Source organism: Pezoporus wallicus, unplaced genomic scaffold (genome assembly GCF_028554395.1).
Source record: "Pezoporus wallicus isolate ANWC-B61680 ecotype Strahan unplaced genomic scaffold, APGP_CSIRO_Pwel_v1 contig_8425, whole genome shotgun sequence".
NCBI classification, from domain to species: domain Eukaryota; kingdom Metazoa; phylum Chordata; class Aves; order Psittaciformes; family Psittacidae; genus Pezoporus; species Pezoporus wallicus.
In genome coordinates, this window is record NW_026635335.1 from 56,407 (window position 1) to 79,504 (window position 23,098).

Genomic DNA, 23,098 nt, shown 5'->3' on the forward strand with positions numbered 1-23,098 from the left:
GATGTGCTCTTACATTCACTCCCCATTGCCTGCATGGGCTTGAATGTGGGCTTTACGGTTTGATGCTTTAGCCAAGCCAAGGGCTCAGGTTAAATAGTTCAACCTCCTATTGAAATAGGTTGATTTTCCTTCTTTGGAATGATGGGGGTATGACAGAATAGGTCACCCCATGCATTAAGATGAATGAGTTAAGATGCCTGGGCTATTTGTGGGGTGCAAGGGCTCCCTGGGGTCAGTCCATAGTCTCAAGGAGCATCCGAGAGCTCTATACCTCTGAAGCCTGGACAAAGCCATTGTAGTCCAAGCTGTCCGTTAGGAAGTCCAACAGGGAACAGCATCTTTTCTGGGGCAGCCAATCTTTCCCTGGGCAGGCCACAGAATGGAGGCTTTGCTCCCATCTCTTGTGCCAGGGTAGCAAGGATGCTACGTTGCTTGACCTGTCTACCTTCTGCAGCTTGTGGGGTGGCTTGTGTAGCCATCTGCCTCACCTGAGCTGGTGCTGTTCTACACTCAGAGCATCCCTTTTACTGTTTCCAGGATGAAAAAGTGTGATAAATCTTTGAGCTCCTCTGTCTGGATGCACGATGCAGATGGTCCCACATTGCCTCCATCCAGCCCAAGTTGCTATTGGGATGCTTTAAGTCCTGTCTGAGCGGAGGGCTGCTGGGAGCACAGCTGTGGTCCAGATCTCCCCCCACCTTGTCTTGCTGGCACGCTTCCCTGATAAACGAGCTGCTATGATGGGGAGCAGAGTGGGGAGGAAAATCCATTGCCCAGACCTCACGCGATGGCAGTGATCTCGACATGGGCCCCTCAAGGCTTGAGTCACTCTCTCTTCATGGGGGGGAAGGTCTCACTTGGTAGGGGATCCGCAGCCTCCTCCCCTAGACCTCAAATCCCCCAGCGTGTTGGAAGAGAGGGTGCTCTCCCGCAGAGTTTGGCTCCATCATCAGCTGTGGGTCTCGTCTCTGTGCTGGCGCTGAGGCTTGGCCTTGGGTTGCTCTGGTTTAGCTGCCATTCAAGTAGCTTTGCCCCTGGCAAAAGGGTGCAAGGGACAGCTTGTGTCCCCTAAGGCTGGTTCATTGACCTGGCTGATGGCAGGCATCTGCTGAGAGGAGCGGGCAGGTACTTTTCCATGTTCATGTTGATAAAATTATGTGGATATCCATGTGGATAAAATTAGGGAAAAGGGAAGACTGGAAAAGAAACAAGCTGTTTCTGCAGGAACAAATGAGTGTATTGAAAGGGAAGGGGAGGGAGGAGAAACTCTGCCCTTTTCCCAGCTCCTTTGCAGATTGAATAAGATGTCCAGTGCCCTGAGTACCAAGTGGTCTCAATTTGCTCCTGCGTCAAATAGAGGCTTTGGCAGGGCCATTAGGATGCGTTTCATAACAGCAGCTCTTGTCAAGAACAACAACAACAACAGCATCAAAAACCTGTTGAAACTGTGCTATGCTCAGAACAGAAAACACATGCAAAGAGGGGAAAAATCCCTCAATGAGAAAGCCAATGCAATTAGCCCTGACAAGCTCTGCAGGCCAGAGGCAGCCAAGTGGTAGGGAGAGGAGTGGAGAAATAACCCGATGTCGTTTTATAGGCAAATGTGAATGGGTCATTAGCTGTCCTCGAACAAAGTGTTCCTTGGTGGAGAAAGCAAGGGCCTGGCTATAGGGAATACTGCAGAATGCCTGGCAGAGCTTCCTGTGGAACAAGCTTTTGTGGGATGCTGGGTGAAAAGATTGCTCTTGTTGCAAGGAGAGGGCCTGGGATCTTTGGGTTGGAGCTAAGGTTAAGCACTTGGAGCATTAGGTGAAGGGGAGCTGTTCTAAGCCTCTTCACATCATCTTCTCCATCAGTAGAAGTGTTAACCTGCTCTAGGGTCTCCTGAATGACTGACTGCAGGCTGAGGGACCTCCTGATCAGGATGCTGTGCTGAAGATCTCTCCTGATGTTCGAGCTCAGCTGGAGCAATGTGAGAGCAGTAGGTGTAAAGCGAGAGCAGTGGGAACAAGAGGATGATTGCATCCAAACCCAATGCATGCTTGTCCAGACTCTGAATCAAAACCCACCTGCATGAATAGTACCTGATCCCCTGCAACCCACAGCTCTTCTCTCCAATGAAGACAGGACAGGAGTGCCATAGCTTTCAGCTTCTATTTCTATACCTAGCAAGAAGGAGCCTTTGGGCTTTTTAGCTGAGGCCAAGCTCAATCCCTGCTTCTGGTCTCAGTGGAGAGGCTGACGTTATCTTTCCATGTTGTTGACAGGTATACCCTAGGAAGAGTGACCCTGGTGGATTCTGCTTCTCTTGGATTTATCCCATTTTCCCTCAGTGATAAAGGCACATTCGGGAATGGTTTCAAGCTGAAGAGATGGACTTGGTTGCTGCACATCTGTTCAGCCTGTTTGATACATATCTAACCTATGTGATCCTGTCAAGGCCACTCAAGCCATCATCTGTAGCCCTATATGCTAGAAGCATACCTAAGACTGCTGCACCCTATAGCTTTCAGTTCAGCTTCCAGCATCACTCTTCTGGGGGATGCCCAGGCCTGGAAGCTTCTATCAGATCCCAGTGTTTAATAGGGATTGTTAGATCTATTGTTTTCACATGGGTCTAATTCTTATTGAGCCCTCTTATATTCTTGACTCACACAAAGTCTTGTGGGAATGAGTTCTGCTGTTTAACTGTGTGCTGAGAGAAAAAGATGCTTCATTTTGCAGTGTTAAACTCATTGCCTGATCCTGGCACTGCAGGTCCCTCAGGCCTTGGGCTGTATGGAATAATGACCAGCTTTTGTCTACCTTCAGAGGTGGTTTTGTTCTCTCTTTATTCCCTTTCTGTTCCTATGTTCTCCAGGCTGAAGAACAGCATCCTGGTAGTACTTGGGTTGGTCACCATTGCATTTTCTACCATCTCCTCCCTTTATGTGAGGACCTTAATTTAGTTAGAAGGATATCTCCCTGCATCTTCCACTCTGCTCTCTTGCATCTCCCCTTGTCTAGCCTGACATCAACTACTTATAGTGCCCAAGACTTCTCCTGAAGCTCTCTTTGGATGGTCTAGTGTGAGGCATCCCTGCCCATGGCAGAGGGTTGGAACTGAATGATCTTAAGGTCTTTTCCAACCCAAACCATCCAATGATCCTATGTTGCATTTGCCACTTTAGATGTGGTTTCGATTCAACCATAGCAGCACTTCCTATTTTCATGTCTGGGGTCTACAAGAACTCTTAGGTGAATCCATACCTTGGCTTCAGGCAGCTCAGGTCTCTTGTGACCTCTTTACCACCAACACAGATTGCAAATACCTTTCCTATGCTGGTCTTAGTTTCCTGGGTGTGTTTGACAATTAAGTGTATATCACATTCAAGTGTTTGGTGCGGGCAGAGCCAGCATCTGTTTGGATGCTTTGCTTCTGGTGTCTCCATGGAAGATCTGAAAGGTTCAGTTTCTTTGGCCTGGAAGGAGGGTGAAAGAGCTGGATGCAGATCATCACCTCCTGCTCAGTCTCTCTTAATAAGTCTTGAACTGACTCATAATACCCTCTATCTTACCCAGCAGTGTTGTCAGCAGCCTGTTTCCAAACAGCCGTCTGCATCTCTGGCTTGGAGAGAACCCACAGAGCGTGAGGAAGGGAGCCCTCCCCTTTGTCATTGAACAGGAATGCTGATGGATGGCTTTATTCCCATTTTAAATCTCAGCTACTTCTACTTGCCTATTGCAAACAACAGATGAGTTGCAGGTACCAAGCATGCATTTCTCAGCTTGACCAGTACAAACACCCTACTGAGCCCATGTTTGGAAGTACACAAATGAGGTACTTGCACTGGCACCACTTCTGCTGTGGTCAGTGATGCGCCTGAATGCTTCCTCACATCTGGAACCCTGGGAAATCTCCTGTGATCCCCTATAGCCACAGAGAGACACTGTACAAACTGATCTGGCCAAGAGTCTTGGCTGGAACTTTCCAGGAACACAACCTGGATGAACAGGGCTTGGCACCAGTTTGCACCTGAATGTGCAGTAGCCAGGCAATGAATCCCTCTTGCCAAGGGAGTAAAAATTCCTTTCAATGGAGCAGGAATTTCATTCCCAAGTTTCACAAGTTTTAACAATGACTTTGAAGACAAGGAAAACTGGCCCTAGGAGGTCCCAGCCTGACACCAGTGAGAGCAGTGGGAACTGAATGGCACTACTGGTGTGTTGCCCAGGCCACATGCAGCCCATGTCCCACCTTGGCTTGCTGTTGGGGTTTTCCCATCCCCATCCACTGACAGACAGCACATCCCAAGGGAAACGAAAAACCAACCAAAGAAACACATAAATAGATTAACAGTGGTGAGCTGCTGCTTTTAAGTGGGCTCTGTTTCCTTCTGGAGCTTCCATTCCTTCTTCTCTGGAGGCTTCTACTGCCTGCAAACAGGTCTCAGTTGGTTGTTTTCATGCTCCTACCATGTTCCATCTTCTCATAGCTCATTGAAGGAGTGTTGTTTCCTATGGAACTGCTGGAATGCTGAACCATCCATGCAGCCTCTGGGTAGGATGTTGAGTGAAGCAGCTTTGGATAGTATGTTCAGATGGTGTGCATGATGCTGCCACACTGTGGAATGGCTTCAGGCGAATGATTATAGTGGCCTAAAGAGCTTCTGGATGCTTGCTTATTCCACCCTATGTCTTTTCATCACCTAAAGATGAGGGTTTGAGGAGGGGTTGTATGAAATACATCCTCTTGCCACTTCATCTCGCCTGCACCTCATTCTGAAGCCCACTGGGAATAGCTTGATATAAACCACAATGGTGATGTTTGGCTCCAAGTAAGAGCCTGCCCATTCTGTCCTGAGGATTTAGTCTGTTGATGTTTTGCTGTAGCAGGGGAGGTTTTCATAATGCTCTCCAGCTGAGCCTGCTCATACCCAGATATTGGCATGTAGCTCTTTAGGCTATAAACTTCCAGGAATTTGTAGGTGGGAATCTGACTTGCTTGCATTATCAGAGCTTGGTGCTGCTGCTGGTGAACACAGAGGATGCTGCTCAAGCTGTGCTCTGCTAGCACGGGATCCTCAAGTTTAATAACAGCTTTGGAGTCAACGGGAGAGCAGCTATTGTTCTCGGGGCTTTTTCATGCATGCTTCAAGGTTTCCCCCCTCCTTTCAGCTTAAGTACTCAGGGATGGAAGAGAGAGAGAAGCAAGCTGCCAATGCTTAATTTGTATTTCTTGGAGCAAATGGGTTGGTTTATTTTGTTTTGAACAGCTTATTGCAAATATGGAGCAGCTGTGGATTTTGTGATGACTTTGGGGATTTTTTTTGGGAAACACAGGGTCATCTTCCTATTATTTCATATCATGCTTGCTATAGAGAAACCTCTAACATTGAAGGATTTCAAAGCAGTTAGACTCAACTAACTGCTTTATGTTCTTCATTCCCCTCATCTGTTTAAGTCTACTCAGTACTCAGCCTGATGAGGAAGAATCTGGGGTTTCCTCAGGACTTCTTGCGCTTTCCTTCTGATGCTGAACTTAAGACAGCTCACAGTTCCGCAGGTCAGATCCATAAAGGGATTTAGGTACCTGAGTCTTGGCTCTCAATATGGTCTCATTTATGTAGAATGGTTTGGGTTGGAAGGGACCTTAAAGCTCCTCCAATTCCAACCCCTGCCATGGGCAGGGACACCTTCCACTAGAGCAGGTTGCTCCAAGCCCCTGTGTCCAACCTGGCCTTGAACACTGCCAGGGATGGGGCAGCCACAGCTTCTCTGGGCACCCTGTGCCAGCACCTCAGCACCCTCACAGGGAGGGTTGCCTTATCTCCAACCTGAACTTCCCCTGTTTCAGTTTGAACCATCACCCCTTGTCCTGTCGCTACAGTCCCTGATGAAGAGTCCCTCTCCAGCATCCCTGTAGCCCCCTTCAGACCCTGGAAGCTGCTCTGAGGTCTCCACGCAGATTCTCTTCTCCATATCTCCTGTTCTGCCCCTCTTCTGCAAAAGGGAGATAACTGTGAGCCTTTCAGGGCCAGCCATGGCCTGTGGACCTGGGAGCCTCAGTGGTTGTTGTTAAGTTTCGCAGCACAGGAGATGTGGGAACCCCCACTTCCAGCTCACAGCACTTCTCAAAGCTGTTTCCCTAAAGGAATTTAATCTGGATCTGAAGTTACAGCTGCTGCAATCATTGCCGCGGACTCATCTCCACATGCCTTCTGCGAGGATGCTCTGGGGACTCCATGATCTTAAAGGTCTTTTCCAACCTAGCTGGTTTATGACTTGCACAAGACCTGCTGGGGAGAAGGAGGAATGGGACAGTTTGCTTCCCAGGGTTCATATCATCCTTCACAAATCCTTTGCCACCCCCAGCTCCATGATGCACTCGCCTCTGAAGTTTGAGAATGCTGGCCTCTAACTTCTGACCTCCCACACAACTCCAAGAAACAATGCCCTAAATCTGCTTGCAATGACGCTCACTGATTCCTCCAGCATGGTTCGTTGCAAGATCTGAATCTCCTAATAGGAACTGGCCTGATAAAAGTGGCTTTTTTACCTCCCCACTTAGCAGCTATATGCAGCCCAGGGAATCTAGAAATGAAATTGGCTTGGCTTCAAACCTCTTCTGTGCACCAGAAACGGGTCCCCTGCAGTGCAGCGCAGTGTTTCCAATTATATTCTGGGGCATGTTGCTGAGTTTTGGCAGGCAGAAGAGAAACAGGCCAGGCAAATGGCAGGTGGCTGTTTGCATGGGGGCAGGAGAGGGGAGAAGGAGCTCAGAGCTCTCTGCCGAGAGCTGCGACCTAGTGTGAGTGGAATGGTGTTGGCACATGCTGCAGGATGGAGGGATGGGCAGGGATGCCTGGGCCCAGTTTACATAGGGAACATGCATGCACAGCACTAAAATGAGCATGCTCATGCTCCACATCTGGATTTGGGCATCTCTTGGTCCATGTGATGCTCCACTGATTGGGATCGTGGCGCACACTCAGGGTGCAGCATCATCTGTGGGGTCGTGCTCCACCGCTCTGCTGTTATGTGTGTCTCCTCTGCCTTCACCACATAGGGAGGGAAGAAAAAAGGAAGGATTGGCTTTTGTTCATTCATTTGTTCATAACACAGCTAATGGATTCAAGATGGTACTGTCTCTGGAGGGTCTGGATGGTTTTCCAAAGCTATTACACAATCTGCCTCTATGTGCGTGCATATGTGGAGCGATGTGTTTAATAACCAGAAGCTAGTACCCACTATCTGCATCAAAACCAATGTGTCTTCTCCTCCACCTTAGGACAGTGAATGGATTTGAGGAGCCAGAGAGCTGTGATTGAGAAGAGCAGTCAGAGCTGGCCTGTCTTCAACATGGTCCTGGAGCAGAGCATCCAGTGATACAGCAGCCCAGGAGGACTTTGCGGGGCAAAAGCACCAGGATTTGCCATGGAGGCTTCTAGGTGCTTATTTTAGGAGATAAATCCCCAAAACAAATTGGAAAAGCCATGAAAGACAGTTCTGAGATACCTTGATCCAAGATTTCCTTGGGTTGAATTTATATTGGTGTGAATTGTGTTCTAATTGCTGAATTTTGGTTTACTGCAGACAAGCAGAAATCTTTCCTTTTGGAAAGCCTGTAAGGAGAGACTGGATATGGGAAGATTGGAAAAACATTGATGAAGGGGGCATGATGTTGCCATTTTGTTTTGGTGGAATTGCATCTTCTGTAGGGGACATGCTGAAGCTTGCTTTCAAGCTGGCTTTGCTCCTGTGTGCTTAGATGATCTATTGTGCAACTGGATGAGCTTTAAGGTCCCTTCCCACCCAAACCAGGCTGGGATTCTATGTCAGCTCTGGCTAGAGTGGGATGCAATGAGTGTGGCTGGCCATGTTTCCCTGTTTGCAGTAGGAAAACCACCCTGCAAGCTCTTTGGTTGGGCCTTTTAAACTGCTCTTGGAGGTCTACAGGGATTTGCAAAGCAGTGATTTCCCAAAGATGCATCCAACCCTTGTGCTGCCACATCCCCTTCTGGCCCGTGCTGGTTTATTCTTCCTGGCAATGGAATTATCCCAACAAACAAGATCTCAACAGCTCATTGATGCCTGTTCAGTGACATTTTATCCTCAGCCTCCTTCTCCTGCTGCTGTTTTGCCTTAGGTACAAGGCCGGATATTTTTGGCACCGGTGCTAAATGTTCTAGCAATGTCTTTGAGCTGATAGCAAGCCAGCTAGTTAGGAGCTTGCAGGCTCCTCAGTGACCTGATTTCAGGGTTTTCAACCTGTTTATGTGCTTTAACCTGTTAAATGCTGCTAATGTTAACGTGAAGGGCCTGTAAACTGGGATTCTGGTCAGCTTAAAGCCTGCCAGTGTGCTTTCAGGAGGAGGTGCTACCTGAGCGTGGAGGGATATTGGTATTGGCTTGTTCCACTGCTAATGGGAGTGTGGTTAATAGATTGCAACCTTCTGTTAAATATTTTCCAATCACATGTCTGGAATGGGATGACAAACAATTTGCCATTAGACCTTCTGTATAGTTATAGGCTAAATCTAGATCTGAGCTTTACTAGTTAGGTTCAGAAATGCTCTGTTGACTGAGGGATGCTGGAGGAGAAGGTGGGTTTGATGCTTTATTGTTGAATCTGTCCCCTCTAATCCATTTGCTGTCAGTGCTGAGGAGCAGTGTTGCGTTACATGGCCTATGCATGGTTCTCTGATGGGAATTCAGCCCTTTTTCACTTAGAGCTGAAAAGCCTTGCAGAAATCTATGGCCCATCTGCTCTGGCTTTGGTCAGGGAGATGTGGCCTTTTATATCCACTCCATACTGTGGGAATCATGCCTGTGACAGTGGTTCCAAGCTATTCCCCACGGTCCTGTCCCTACAGGCCCTTGTCCAAAGCCCCTCTCCAGGTTTCTTGTAGCCTCTTTAGGCACTACGTACCCCAACACATGGTTTTCATCTGGGAACAGTGCATGATGGTAGGGGGAATATGCCAAATGGTCTGGAAAAAGACTTCCACACCTGATGAGTCTGGTGTATGGAGCTAAGTGGTTCCTTAGGGCTGGGGCAATCGATCACCCCCACATATACACACCCATGCTGGAGTTTGAGGCAATTGTTGCTTGAGGTCTTCAACCTGCTGGTGTCAGAATACTTATGGTTGGCTTCAGAGCTGCTGTTCTCTCTACCCTTCCCTCTGCAGTAATGGAAGGTTTTGTGTTATCAATCTCTATTAGCATACATGGAGCCCTGGCAAGCCTGATCTACCGCCTGCAGTACTTCCCAACCTCCCAGATCCATTTGTGTGGAAGTCTTATCACTGACCACATATTTACTTTGCTCTGGTTCCAAATGGTAACCACTGATTTATAAAGCCTGTTTGATCCTGAGGCGAGGCTCAGTGCCACTGAAGGCTTTGCCTTGTCTGCAGGGAGGACTGTTCTGTCCCAGCCATAAGGCCTGTTGCACATCTGGACAGCATAGAGATTGCTGGACGGCATCAGGCTGCCATGCTGTCTGCTCCCATTTCCTGTCTGTGACAGTGACCTGGGCTAGACTCTTTAAGATTATCCACCCCAAGGAAGCCAGATCCTTATTCCTAATCAGGGTTATTCCAAATCCTGAAGCAAAGATGAAAAAGATAAGTTCAGTGAACACTTAATTAAATGCGAGGAGTGTTATTGTCCCTATGAATGGCCAACACAGCTTCAAATGCATCCTTCCTTTTCCTGCTTCACTTCTGACTTGCAAAGGTATAGACTGAAAACCTGATTGTCTTCTACAAGCTGTCGTTGCTGGTCTGCTCTTGAGGCCATTGGAATTCACTCAGGACCCTCAGGCAGATTTGGATCTTCAAAATCACTCGAATTCATCAGCTTAGCTACCAAACTCCATGATGCTGTGCTCAGTCTCTACTTGCCAGCATCTTTATTCCCTTTCCCCTTGCTTATTTCTGGAGTGAACATAACCAAATAGCAACATGCTTGCCTCGTACCTGGAGCCTTGTGGCCCACTGGAGATTGTGTTCCATTTACCTAGGGAGCTGCTTGTAATGGCCTTAGGAAAGAAAGGCAAAGTACTTGGAAATTATCAGGGGAGAAGCAGGATATATCCTCAATTCCTCCACCTCATGAAGATCTTCGTATCTCTCTTCCTGTACCTATGATTTGCAAATCTTTACCAGTTCCATAAGGAAACTGGGGAACTCCCCATCTGCAGTCTTTTGGATTGATTTTCTTCTTTTGATGTAGTTTTCAAGCTGTGATTGAAAGTATGAAAGCTTCAGCTCTGCTGCCTGTGATTCGTGCGCCTGTGTTTGTGTTGGCATTTGAGCTAGAATCGAGTTGTCTTCATTAGGAACCAAAGCGAAGTTGGGGGGAGGTATGGAAGGGAATATACCCCTGGAATGATAATGGCTAAGCACTTGCAAACTAATAAATTTAGGTGTAAATGCCTTGGTTTTGTGCTGTTTGGTTGCCATAGAGATGGGCCCTGACTAATGGGCTTGTTGTGAGAAGTTCACTGCACATTTGCCAAGCTTTCTGTTTCTCTAGTTACCTCTCTGCTTTCTTCCCATGCAATAGAGCAAATGGGTTTGGAACCAGACCTCTTCTTGCCCTCTGTCAGCTGAAAAGTGAGGGGTCGGTGGGTGAGAGCATCCAAGGAAACAGGGCTTGCTGCAGAGCTATAGAAATGCAGGAAACATCAGCGAGCAGCCCTGTTTACTGTGCAACCCTGTTAAGGCTATTTTGGAAGCTGGCGTATGTATTTATAGCACATATTCCACAAAAGGCTGCAAATCAATGTCAGTATGAAGGGAACAAGCAAGGGGGAGTGTTTACCTCACAGGTAGAGGCCAAGATTTCTCCTCCCACTTCATAATAACCTGCAGTATAGAAACCCTGATGGATCCACTGGGAAGAAATACCAACTACACTGGGGTAGATCTGCCTATCTTCTTGCATGTACTTGGTATTCCCTCTGATTTGCACTGTTTCTTGTTCCTCCTACCTAAAAAGAAACCTCTATAATGTGGGTCCTAGCCTGCTCAGATGCCTGTGGTGAGCTGATGCATCTGAGTTGGATGTTTCCATGTGATGACATCTGAGGTTTAGCTGCAGTCATTTGGAAAAGCCGTCCTTGATTCTGGGAGTGAATTTATCCAATACTCGGGATGGATTTTTATGGAGATGAGGATGGGAGCTTTCTGGATTTGTTTTGAAAGGCCAAAAGAGGTTGTTTTACCCCATTCTATACATTACACACAAAAGAATACCAGGAGGTGTGCCAGGAGCACCTTTCTTTCTGCACCCGTTTCATTCCTGCACGGAGCGTTTCCATTGTTCGGCTTAGCTGACGTATGGAATGCTTCATTAGGAAATCATGTTTGTGCCACGGAACACTCACCGTGAGCATTTTCCTTCTGACAGCCTTGAGAAATGAAATAAATAGGTGCTTATTCCTTGGAACAATGACTTCCCTGTTCCTGTTTTGTGATAAATCTCATCCCCGCTCTGTTTACAAAGCTCGATTTCTACTCTAAGGTTGGAGTCGCTCTCTGCCCAATTATCCCGCAGCCAAAAGAGGCCTTGACTCATTCATCTCAGCTGCAAAGGAAACTGTGTTCCAGGGAGTTGGGGAGTGTTGCAGGAGAAGTGTGCACTGGGACCGGCAGCCTGGCATGGGGAAGGTGATGGAGAAGGTGAAGGGAAGAGGAAACCAATGAGATGTTGCTGTTGTGGGTCTCTAACACCCATTTGAAAGCCCTTTGGTGCAAGCTGAGAGGTATCTGTTGAGGGGGAAATAAGCTCCTGCAGCTACGTGTGGTCCTCATAGCAATTTGGGCTCAGGCATTAGATTTACATGTCTTTTGATTTAGAAATCACTGCCAAATCACTGCAAATTCACTGCTGGAGAGTTGTTGTGGGTTGTTTTTTAGTCAGAACCTCTTCCCTCCCAATGTGCATTTAAACAGGGCGGGGGGGGGGGAGCTAGCAGCAAAATCCAAAGCTCTGAACAAGTTCTCAAAGCTCAATATCCGGTGGCTGCCAAGCACTGAGCTCAAAGGTTTGTTGCCAAAATATCCTTTTCCAAACTCGCCTTCTTTAAGTTGTTCAAAAAAACCCCAAACCCAATGACAAAAAAAAGGACATTTTCTTATGCAGAGCATTATCTGCGTCATTTCTTTTGCTGTGCTTATCATAGCTTGTCTGGAAAGCTTGATCCAAAAGCAGAAGATGTCTTGTTTTAAAAGCTATTTTGTTCTATTTGAAATCCTCGGTGATTTTTGTCCCTGTTGGAGGCATGGGTTTTGTGTGCTGGGGAAATTTTTCCGTGTCTCCTGGCAAAAATTCAGTGTATTTTGATGCTAGGTCAAGTGATTCACTAGTTGATGCAGGGTGATGGGACTGAGTGTTGCCTGCTCCTGCCCTTTGGCTTCTTTTGGAGCATTTTTGGGTTGTTATTCAGCTCTGTGGCTGCCTGGGAGCCCCATCTGCAGTCTCACAGAGAAAAAGACACCACCCAAAGCAATGCCTGAGCCAGCATTGCTGGATGTAGAATATCCACACTGGTCTTAAGCCTTATGTGCCACCAGAACAGGGAGTCACCACCTCAACAGCCCAAATCAGTTTGGCCTTATCAGTGGCCAGTCAACCAGGAAAGGGCACAACGCCTACAGGGCAAAGAGCAGGGGAAGATAGGGCTGATAGCACAATCAGCTGTGGGTTGTGTTAACTGCTGCGGGGTGAACTCAGTAGGCTTTGCTGGTAAAGGGTTTGAATAGAGATGGGGAGTCTAACAGTGGGGTCCTTTGAACTGTCTGGGGACAATACCAGTCCATGGGGGGACTGGTTGTCTGGTGGCATGCCCATGGCCTGGAGGAGTGAGGAGACCCAATGCCAATACAAGCAGAATTGCTCACTCTTGCATTACAGATACAGCACTGGTGTCATTATGTGACCCAGCAAGGCAGAGGACTTGCAGAAGGACCTTGGGTTAAAAATCTGGAGGCAAACGCTGTGCCCTGTACCCTGCTTTGAGGGTGCTATGAGGAACTGGGGCTTGAAGATGGGTTGTGCTGGGCTAGTCTGTGTTCCCTTGATGTGCCGGGCCAGCTCCCATGGGAATTTTGGAGCAATATCTCTAAAATCCATGTCTTCCCAGGATAAAAGGCTGACTGATATTGGTAAAGGTGAGAATGGAGTGAACCAGGTAAGAGGACAATTCTGGATGCTAACAGATCTGCTGATCATTAAGGTGCTGTACACACAGCTTGCTTTCCCTTTCCCAGCTAAAAGCAATGCTTTTCAACCAGGATCTTTCTTCGTAACGGGATGTTTCTGACCACTGGTTAAGGTTAATACATCAGTGGCTTGTGAGGGATGGATGGGATACGCTTGTTCCAGGTGCCATCTGAAGCTTCTGATACTGCCTCCTTCAGCCCAGAAGCTGGAGGTGGCAGCGCATTCCCTGGCACAGGATGGGATTTGTTTTGGAGGCAGAGATGGGGAAACGACTGACTTGTCAGGAAACTTGGCTTAAATTACTTGAGCCAAGTGTAAGGCCGCCTGGAAAACAACAGCCCATGCAGAAAGCAGAGCCTTTGCTCTGCACTGACAAGGTGGAACTCAAGAAGAGTCCTTTCCCTGCTTTTCCATAAGGAGAAATGCAACAAGACATGATTGGGAGCCTGGGAGGCAGAGGCCTGAGGTCCCTCATGCAAGCATCCCAAACCACAAGTCAGTCTCTTGAGGTCTCTCTTCCATCAAGAATAACAACAAGCAAAGCAATGCCACTCCTTGTAAGGCTGGATCGGAATGAAACTGGAGGCCAAGTGCTTGCTGTGGTTTGAAGCAAGGTTAGAAGGAGTAGGTGAGAAGTGACCTCTGCTTTTAAACCCCTTTTTACATAGGTATATAAATAAAATCAGATAAACTGGACATATAAACCCAAACTGTCCAGTCACGCTAAGGCCTCAGCCAACACTTTGCAAAGCCTTTGACTTACTTCGGAGGGTAGATGAACACCTAATAAACTTAATTAAGTTTAATTAGTGTAAGTAGGCTGAATGTGGTAGGTCAGCAGGCACAGCAGAAGCTCGGATCCTCTTGGTAACACTCAGCCTGACCAAAGAAAGGGAGAAAATTCCCTTCTTAAAAGGGGAATTGAAGGGACTAATTGAGACGAGCTGCTTTGTCCCTCACTGCTCTTTGGGGTTTCATTGCCTTCATCTTTTCTTTCCCCGGCAATACTGACCAGTGAAAAGCAAAGGCTGTTTCCTCACACAAGTGCCTAAAATCTGGTTTCATCCTTCCCATTCCTACTGCTCTGTGCTCTGGAATTTTCCCCAGCCCAGTCTTCTTGAAGTCTTGGCACCTGCCATGGAGAGGTATGTCTCACTGGTTTCTGCTGTTCTTTGCTTTCCAATGAAGTGCTAGATGATGAGTTCTGTGGTTAGACAGCTCAGCTGCATTTATTAAAGAGCTGATAGTAATTTATTAAAGGGCTTAAGTGAAACAAGACAGAGCCTCGCCAGTCTTGCCAGGCATGGTTGGTTAGGATGTCCTTCACAGCTAAGGCTAATGTGTACTCTGCTTTTGGGTTTAATGTGTGTATTTTATCATGCAAATGCCTGTGGTGGCCTATGGTGATCTCACCTTTCTGTCCTAACCCTAACTGGGCTGCTCGCTGGGTGCTGGTAAGCAGCACAACTGAGTCAACAAGGTCTGGTGATGCTTCCTTGGCCTCTTCAGTTGATGGGAAGCTATGTGAAGGTGGACCTTGCTGGCCAAGAAAACTTATGAATGGCAAGCTAATGAAAGGAAGCTTGCCCATGGCTTGTTAGGCCAGTAGGTTGTATTGTCTCTCATACAATACAACCCAGCACCACCAACCAAGAGTGTGATCCCAGTTGCTTTCAAGCGCTTATTTGGTCTGGAGTGTTGTGCTGCCTATTGTTTCATACTAACATAAGCCTTTGTGCATCAGCACACACATCACCTGGCTGCTGTTCTTCAGTCCAGCTTCCCATTCAGAGCTGTTGCACATTCTCTTGAGAGGCCACAGGCTGCAGGGAATTCTCTAGCTCATAAACAGGACATATTTGATACCCAGGAAGCAAGGTACCAGGGAGAAGGTCTCATTTGATAGTATGCTCTGAGAGCTGCTGAGGTCCATCAGTAACATGTGTTCATCTTTCTTGGCTCAGCGATTCCACTCTGGCCAGGAGACCAAGTGCTGGTAAACGACAGCATTTTGCAGTCAGCCCTAGCAAAGATTCAGCTCGTTTCTTATTTTATCTGTCTTGATTTGATCATCTCTAAAAATAAGCTGCAAGGCAAGATACCGCAGTGCTGAATTCCCCAGCTGAGCAAGTGGAACATGTTGAGAGATTTTCTTGGATCAAAGTCCTAGGAGAGGAGCCAAAAACAAAAGTCAGGGTAAAGTTCGGGAGTATCCTTCAGATATAGAAAGTAACGGCACACAAAAAGCTGTTGTTCTCATGAGGCTTTATTAGGTGCTGGAAGAGGCAATGTGAGTCTCCGGCTCTGCTGCAGTGAAGTCGGAGGGAATGTGAAGTGCCCTTTGGGATCATATAATGTCTGGGAAAAACGAGAGGAGGAGGAAGTATTTAGGGCAACGGTCTCAGACACAACAGATGAAATCCTTTGCCCCCAAAACCCGCGTGTCAGACACAGGCTAAAGATTCCAGTGACCAAAGTCTGCTCCTGTAACACGCTAAAGCCCTCTTGTTGAGTCAGTATCATTAAGCATAGGCAAGAACCAGGAACAAGCTACTGAGGGGGAGAAGTACTGTGTTTTATTATGGATAATTAAAGAAATCTCAAATAAACGGAAATCTCAGTCTTCAGAAGAAGACAAGCAAATGGATGGGTGATGGGCTATAAGCCCTTTTAAAGTGTTCTTAAGCCTAAGCACAATAAACTCCACGGCAGCTGGAGATGTATACAGTCATACAGCTATTTCCTAGTTATAATGGTGGGCAAGGGATGGTGGGAAAGTTGATGTCTGCAATGCTGGAACGGGCTGAAAGGAAAGTGCAGCGTGGGAGATGAAGTAGAGCCACTAACGCTTCTCCAGGAGTCCTCCTCTAGCAAGTGAAAACATAAGCCCTGGTGGACTGTAGGCTGTTCCAGATCAAGCAGCAATCACTGGACTCAAGCTCTTGTTGTATATTATGGAGTCTTTCCCTGTTTACATCTGTGTTTCCTTCTACCTTGCCATCATTTGAATTTAGTTCTGCAAGCATCAGCTGAAGAGAGCATTTATGCTTATCTCCAAATATCTGATGAATATACGTGTGTAAGTAATGTCCCACATGCCCACCACCAGCATTGTCATAGAATCCCAGACTGGTTGGGGTGGAAGAGACCTTAAAGCTCACCCAGTTCCAACCCCGTGCCTCGGGCAGGGACACCTTCCACTAGAGCAGGTTGCTCCAAGCCCCTGTGTCCAACCTGGCCTTGAACACTGCCAGGGATGGGGCAGCCACAGCTTCTCTGGGCACCCTGTGCCAGCGCCTCAGCACCCTCACAGGGAAGAGCTTCTGCCTAAGAGCTCGTCTCAATCTCCCCTGTTCTGGCAGGTTAAAGCCATTCCCCTTGTCCTGTCCCTACAGGCCCTTGTCCAAAGCCCCTCTCCAGGTTTCCTGCAGCCCCTTTAGGCACTGGAGCTCCTCTATGGTGTTCCCAGAACCTTCTCTTCTCCAGGCTCAACAATTGTTCCTTAAGAAAGGCCATCGTTGACCAGCAGTTTTATCAGAGAGGGGTTCTGCTTTGCTATCCTCATTTTGCTGTGCATGACAGTGGATCTACCACCCCATGCTGTGTGGGTAAGGCTCATCATTGCAGCAAGGTCACTATGAGCTGGGTGCCTATTGCTGTTAATCAAGCCTCAAAACATATTCTTGCCTCTACCTTCTTGGTCAGGACTGTTATGACTCCACAGTTCATGTCTGCTAGAGTGTACTGATGTAAAATTGCTGTTGCTGCCCCATGGTAGGTCTCTGACTGCCTGGTAGGAGCCGCAGTGCATCTGCGTGCAGGCAATCACTTCATGGCACAGAGGAATAGCAATGAAAAATGGGTTTCTCACATCTAGAAAGTGGAGAGATTGTCACTGGGACATTTGCCTCCATTTCCTACCCAGGTATCACCCACTCTGTCCATTTGGCCAAGGAAGAGATGAAACATTTGGTGGGAGCACAGATTGATGCTCATTTATGATTGTCACCTGCCTCAAACCCAGATGTGTGAGTGCTTCTGCCCACCCTCCTCTCACCCACCATGAAACATGGTTTTCCAACAGGGAAAACCTCATCTACAAATGAACATCCCCTGCAAACGGCTTCCCCAGTAGCGCAGCAGGACACAAGGTCACTCACTTCTTAATGATGTGCTCCAAGGAGAAGGCAAGCTTGGTTCCAGCATTGCAAATCCATTCTGAGCCTTGAGTTGCCTTTGAAACAGGTTGAAAATGCCAAGTGGGCAGCTAAACACAATGGTATGGAATGGGATAAAATAACCAAAGGCTTTTTATCCACAGTGTTGTGACTCTTTCAATTTGTTCTAAGTGCTTTTCTTTCAAGTGAAATTGGTTTGATGCATATTTGCAAAGGACTTTCATCAGTCCAAACCCTTACAAACAATGCTTGTGTTTCACATCTGTTTATTCCCTCCCAAAACATGTGGGAAAAGTAGCCTGCTCTCTTCTGGTCCTTTGCATCCTGCTGCTCACTCATGGCTTTAATGTCTTGATGAAAGACCCAGAGCAGTTTCTCTTTGGAAGAAACTCCCTGGAGCACAGAGAGACTGGACCTGGAACAACCTAATTGAAGAAGGAAAAGGAAATCTGCCATCTGTATTTCTATTTCACCATCACAGACAAGGACATGGTTAGTACTGGTGAGGCCAATGCTTTCTGGGAGCTTTGGTGCAGTTAGCAAGAGAGAATCGCATCACATGTCAATTGAAATGTCCATTGCAAGATGTGGGGAGCCCATAGAGAGATGTGAAATGATGCATCCCACTTGTTCTCCTAGCTGGGCTGAACCTTTAGCCAGAAACATGATTTTGGTCAGGCTAAGCAGGTGCAAGTGAGGTTTTAGAAGGGAGCTGATACCCTGACTGAAAAGCTGCTTGTTTGAGATGTTCAGCTGGAGCTGATACCTTGCTCTAAGCAGCCTGCAGGGGATGAACAACCTCTGCTTGCAGATGGCTAGGTGGTACCCAGGGAACTTTTCAATGTCTTACATGCAGGAGAAGCATGAGTCTAAGCGTAGCCTGCACTTGTACTTTGCTTTTTGAGCTGCAAACCTTCTCTTTACATCTTTAACTTGGCTGTTTCTGGTCATGATGGCTGGGATGCTGTGTGATGGAGCACAGGGGAGCAGCACCATGGTTCAGTCAGAACGAGAAATAACAAGCTGGGTTGTTTGTCTTTCCGGGTGGCAGTGTAAACATCCCTTGTTTGAAGGCATCTCCTTGGGTAGCTTGTTTTCTGCTGATTTGAGCCTGGCTTTCTGTAGTGCCAAAAGCATACATATAGTATAGCAGAATACTTACTTCATAAATTAAGTACTCAGTGCCCTATGCAGAGTAGTTACTTTCCATACATACCCCACACCTATTTTTCTATTGAACAGCTTCTGCCTAAGAGCTCATCTCAGTCTCCCCTGTTCTGGCAGGTTAAAGCCATTCCCCTTGTCCTGTCCCTACAGGCCCTTGTCCAAAGCCCCTCCCCAGGTTTCCTGTAGCCCCTTTAGGCACTGGAGCTGCTCTAAGGTCTCCCCTTAAGGAGCCTTCTCTTCTCCAGGCTGAACCAGCCCAGCTCTCTCCGCGCAAAGAGAGCTGCTGTGGGGACCTGGAGCGTTTGAATGTCTTTAGTGCTTTGCATTTAAGTTCTCAGCATTAAAGTGCATAAATAGAGGGCTTTGCATTTACTAATTCATTGCTGAGTCCAAGAAGTGTACTAATACCTTGATCAGAATGATGTGTGTCGTTCAAAACACCAAAGCAGAAGTCACTGAGGAATAGGCAGACACTAATGGCTGCTGTTCTTCCTCCCTCCCTCCTGAAGGGCAGCCAATAATCAGTGAGAGAAACACGATTTTCTCCTAAATGAATGTTTCTTTTTTGTGTGTGTGTGTGTCAATACAGACGATTTCTTTTGGGTTTTTTCCTTCAAAGCAGGCCAAGGAAAGAAACAAAAAGCTTAAGGTGTGGTGGAGTATTTTGCTCTATTCCCTGATATGGCTAAGTGCAAGCTGTGTTTCCCCTCTGCCTCCCAGGAACTGGAGGATAAGAGCAGGAAGTGCAAGCTTGGACTGGGGGAGAAAAAGCATCTTAGATGGGACCTGGTGAAGGTCTGGTGGCAAGGCCGTGAAATAAAGGTGCTTAATGAGATAAACCATCCTCAGCTCAAGAGATTGCGCTTGAATGATGCTCTAGCATGTAAAGAGGTGGTGGAGAAGCTTCTATGTGAGCAGCAAAGATGGGCTTGGGAGTCACCTAAAGAACTTCAGCTTAAAGCTTGCTTCAGGAAAACATTTTGGGGACCCTGTCATGGATCAGGTCTGGATGATGCAGCTGGGCTCAGAGGAAGCAGCTCAACCCATCTGCTGTGAAAGACCCTTGATGTGAGGTACCCGGGCTAGGCACAGAGCCCCAAGGTGCTCCAGCATGGTTTCCACCAGGAATCTGGCCAGCAGCATTCACCCTTCAGCACATGGAGCAGAGGCAGGAAAGAAAACCACTTGGGAATGAGTGCTCATGTATTTGCCAGTGTTGCTGTAGCCAAAATATCCTGGGAAGTATGGCACATGCCCATGATTCATTTAACACAGCCCCAGGCTAAGAAGAAAACAGGAACTGCTCTTCTGAAACCTGCTAAGGGACCTTCTCCTCCAGTCTTCTGTTGCTGATAAAGCCCAACTTCATGAGCCGCAGGAGATGTCATAAAACTGGTGTCATGAGCCCAGTGCTTGAGCCAAAGGCAGTTGAAAGCCAATGGAGAGGATCTCATTGACGCGAGCGTATTGTGAAGCTGGAGCTTTGTGCCATTAAACCTTTATGAGGAAAGACAAGGGGAGGGGAAAATGTGTGGGATTAGGACTACAAGTCCTCACTGAAACAGTTTGTTCCTTTATTTTTCATCTCCAGCATCACTGGACAAGTTCATCTGGAGGTGCTGCCTCCGTCCCTGCACACCAGGCACCCTCTACCTGGAGGAAAGTGGAAAACTTAGATTTATCCCATTTTTTACCCAGGTCAAAGTCTATTTGATATCAGCTTCACTGTGTTTTTTAGGTGTTGGTCCCACAGATGCCTCCAGGGCAGATATATCTCCCAAGCTCCCACTTTGGTATGGCTTTGGAGCTTGCAAACTCCGAGGAGTGCCCCATCATTCAGCTTGAACATCACTCCCCATTCCAGACTCAGATGGTTCAAGCACATTATTGACAAACAATAGATGTCTGGTGGAGACACTGATTATTATCCTGGTACCAAAGGCTGCTGCATCCTATGTGATAATTCCCCTTTCTTTCCCTCCTTGTTGGCTTTGTGGTTTGGTGATTTAGTTGTGGGCTGGCAAGCAGCCACAGCCCTGCAGGAAATGGATGTCTGCTATTGTGTTTGGGGGGGGACGACACACACTATCTAAATGTGTCATTTTCCCACTACATTAATTATAGATGTTTCTCCCTCCCTGGAGCTGCTCCAGACCCTTTGGGTCTGGAGAAAGAACATTCCACAACCTAAGCTGTGGGTGTTTATAAGGAACCCCAACTCTGACATCCTCAGCTGAGTGAGTCATTCCTGTTGTCATTTCAGCTTGGCCTGGTCACAAACACCATAGAGGGGATACTCACTGGCTTCTTTACCTGATAATAATAGCTCCAGAATAGCAGCGCAGCCAGGTTTTCCCTGGCCATTCCTCCTCCTGAGACTTTGCTCAGGAATAAAAGTGCTTTGCCCTAAGGAAATAACTGGCTTCTTACGGAAAAGCAATTGCAGAGCGATTAAGTTTGGAATAGCTATGCTATATATACTTACATATATATACACAGGAATATACTTAATATATATATTTATTAAGTATGATATACAGATAATATATATAATATACATAATACATAAGGAACATACTTAATACACATATATATATACACACACAGAGGAATATACTTAATTCCTGACTTCTGGAGATAGACCCAGCTTGGAGCAAAGATGTTGAACCCAAGGCAACATTCAGGGTGGTTATATCAGCTTTTGTTCAAAAACAGACTGGAGAGAGAGGTTGCATTGAGGTATTCACTATCCCTGTGCTGTGCTTGCTTGGCTCTACTCTGTCAATCCGGTCTGGTCATAGAGTTTTCAATCTGAATGGACTGGAAAAGCATCCGACCCTTTTTGTTTCTCTCCTATGAAAATGGGGCTAAAATGAGGAATTCCTCAGTGGAAAACCTGCATGTGCAAAAGGCATTTTGAAATGGGATTTTGTCAAGATCTCTGTCTGAAGAGCAGGTTTTGTCCCCTACAAGGGCGACCATGCACCAGTGCTTGGCTGGATTCACAGCTTGTGCCTCCTATCTCACAGGACCCCTCTTGAGGTTCCCATTCAGGGTGCTGTCTCCCATCATCACATTTGGGAGCAGCAGTGGAGCCCCATGGCAGGTATGTGCCTGCAGACTTAGATGGGAAATCATGCATCAAGGGAGCCCAGAGAACAGAGGGAAACAGGGGAACCATACTTGCAGCTTCACACGTCCAACCTGGCTGATTCTGTTTCTATGATAGTGAGTTTTGGCTCATGGTGTCTCTTGCTTGTTTCTGACCCAGAAAGTGTTAAACCTTAGAAACACACCATGCAGACTGGGAGAGGCAGAAGCAAACATCTGCTCTTATTTTAGGGGGCATGCCTGCCAATGAGAAGGCTTGCTAATGAATCATGTTCTTCCTGTCTTGAGCTACACATAAGAAACCTGGCCACATTTATATCAGAAGGTGCTGCATCTCTGCCTGAACCCTCCTTCAAGAGAGCAGCTCTGTTGAGCATCCCTGGAATCTCTGCAGGGAAGAGGTCATCTGATTTCCAGCTGCATGTACCTGAGTGTCCTTTGGCTTGTAATGAGGGTTCCCCATAGACTTCTAATGGAACACTGTGATTTCCCTTAGTTTTTGCCTCTCGGAAGTGGGCATGTTCTTCACACAGGGTATGTTGGCAAGTACAAAACAGGTTGGATTTATCACAAGTGGATAGTCTGTGACCATCCCTGCATCTCCTACAGAGAGAGCTGATGCGCATGGGGTATACGGGCACACTCAGTTACCGCACGCCAGGGACTAAGAGCCAAAACAATGGGAGATGGCTCTGATTTACCACTGCTCTCCTTCAACACCCACACCACACAGACCCTCAGGAGGGCAGTGAAAACCTGCTTCATACGTCTGCTGCCTAGTAGCCACAGCTCATTGCTTTGCAAGAGGTTCCAGACTGATGCTGAGCTGTCTTGGTGATTCCTCACCATGGGACTGAGAAGGGAGAGGTGTTTATTCTGCCTCAGCCCTGTGAATCTTAAGCAATTTCCATGCTCTCTTGCGTTTGACCTTCAGAACACAACTGCTACATGATCCATGTACATTTGTGTGCGCAGATAGAGCCTTATGGGCTGTTGGTGGGCTGTTGTTGTGTACCTGTGGTTGATGACAGCAGGTTGAACTGGGACAGTGCTGTCAGAAGCCATGTTTCCTGACTGGGCATTGCTTGGGTGAGTCTGTACACGCAGTGTCCAGAAGGTTGCAGTGTTATATATACACATATATGTGTATACATATATACACACATGTGGTCTGGCCTCACTGAGTGATGGGAATCTTCCTGGAGAGGGAAGGATGCCCTCATGAACACTTGTCATATCTCCAGTTCTTCTCTTTTGAGAACAACACCAGGAGGGAAAGGTCCCAGAAGGGGATGCTGCAGTGCCCAGCACCAGGGGAACCACTGCTCAGCTCTTTAACAGAAGAAATACCCTCTACTTCCAGCTCATCTCTGCACTGGCCAACAACAAGGTAGGATAACCCTTAAACCTAAGCTTGTCCATGATTC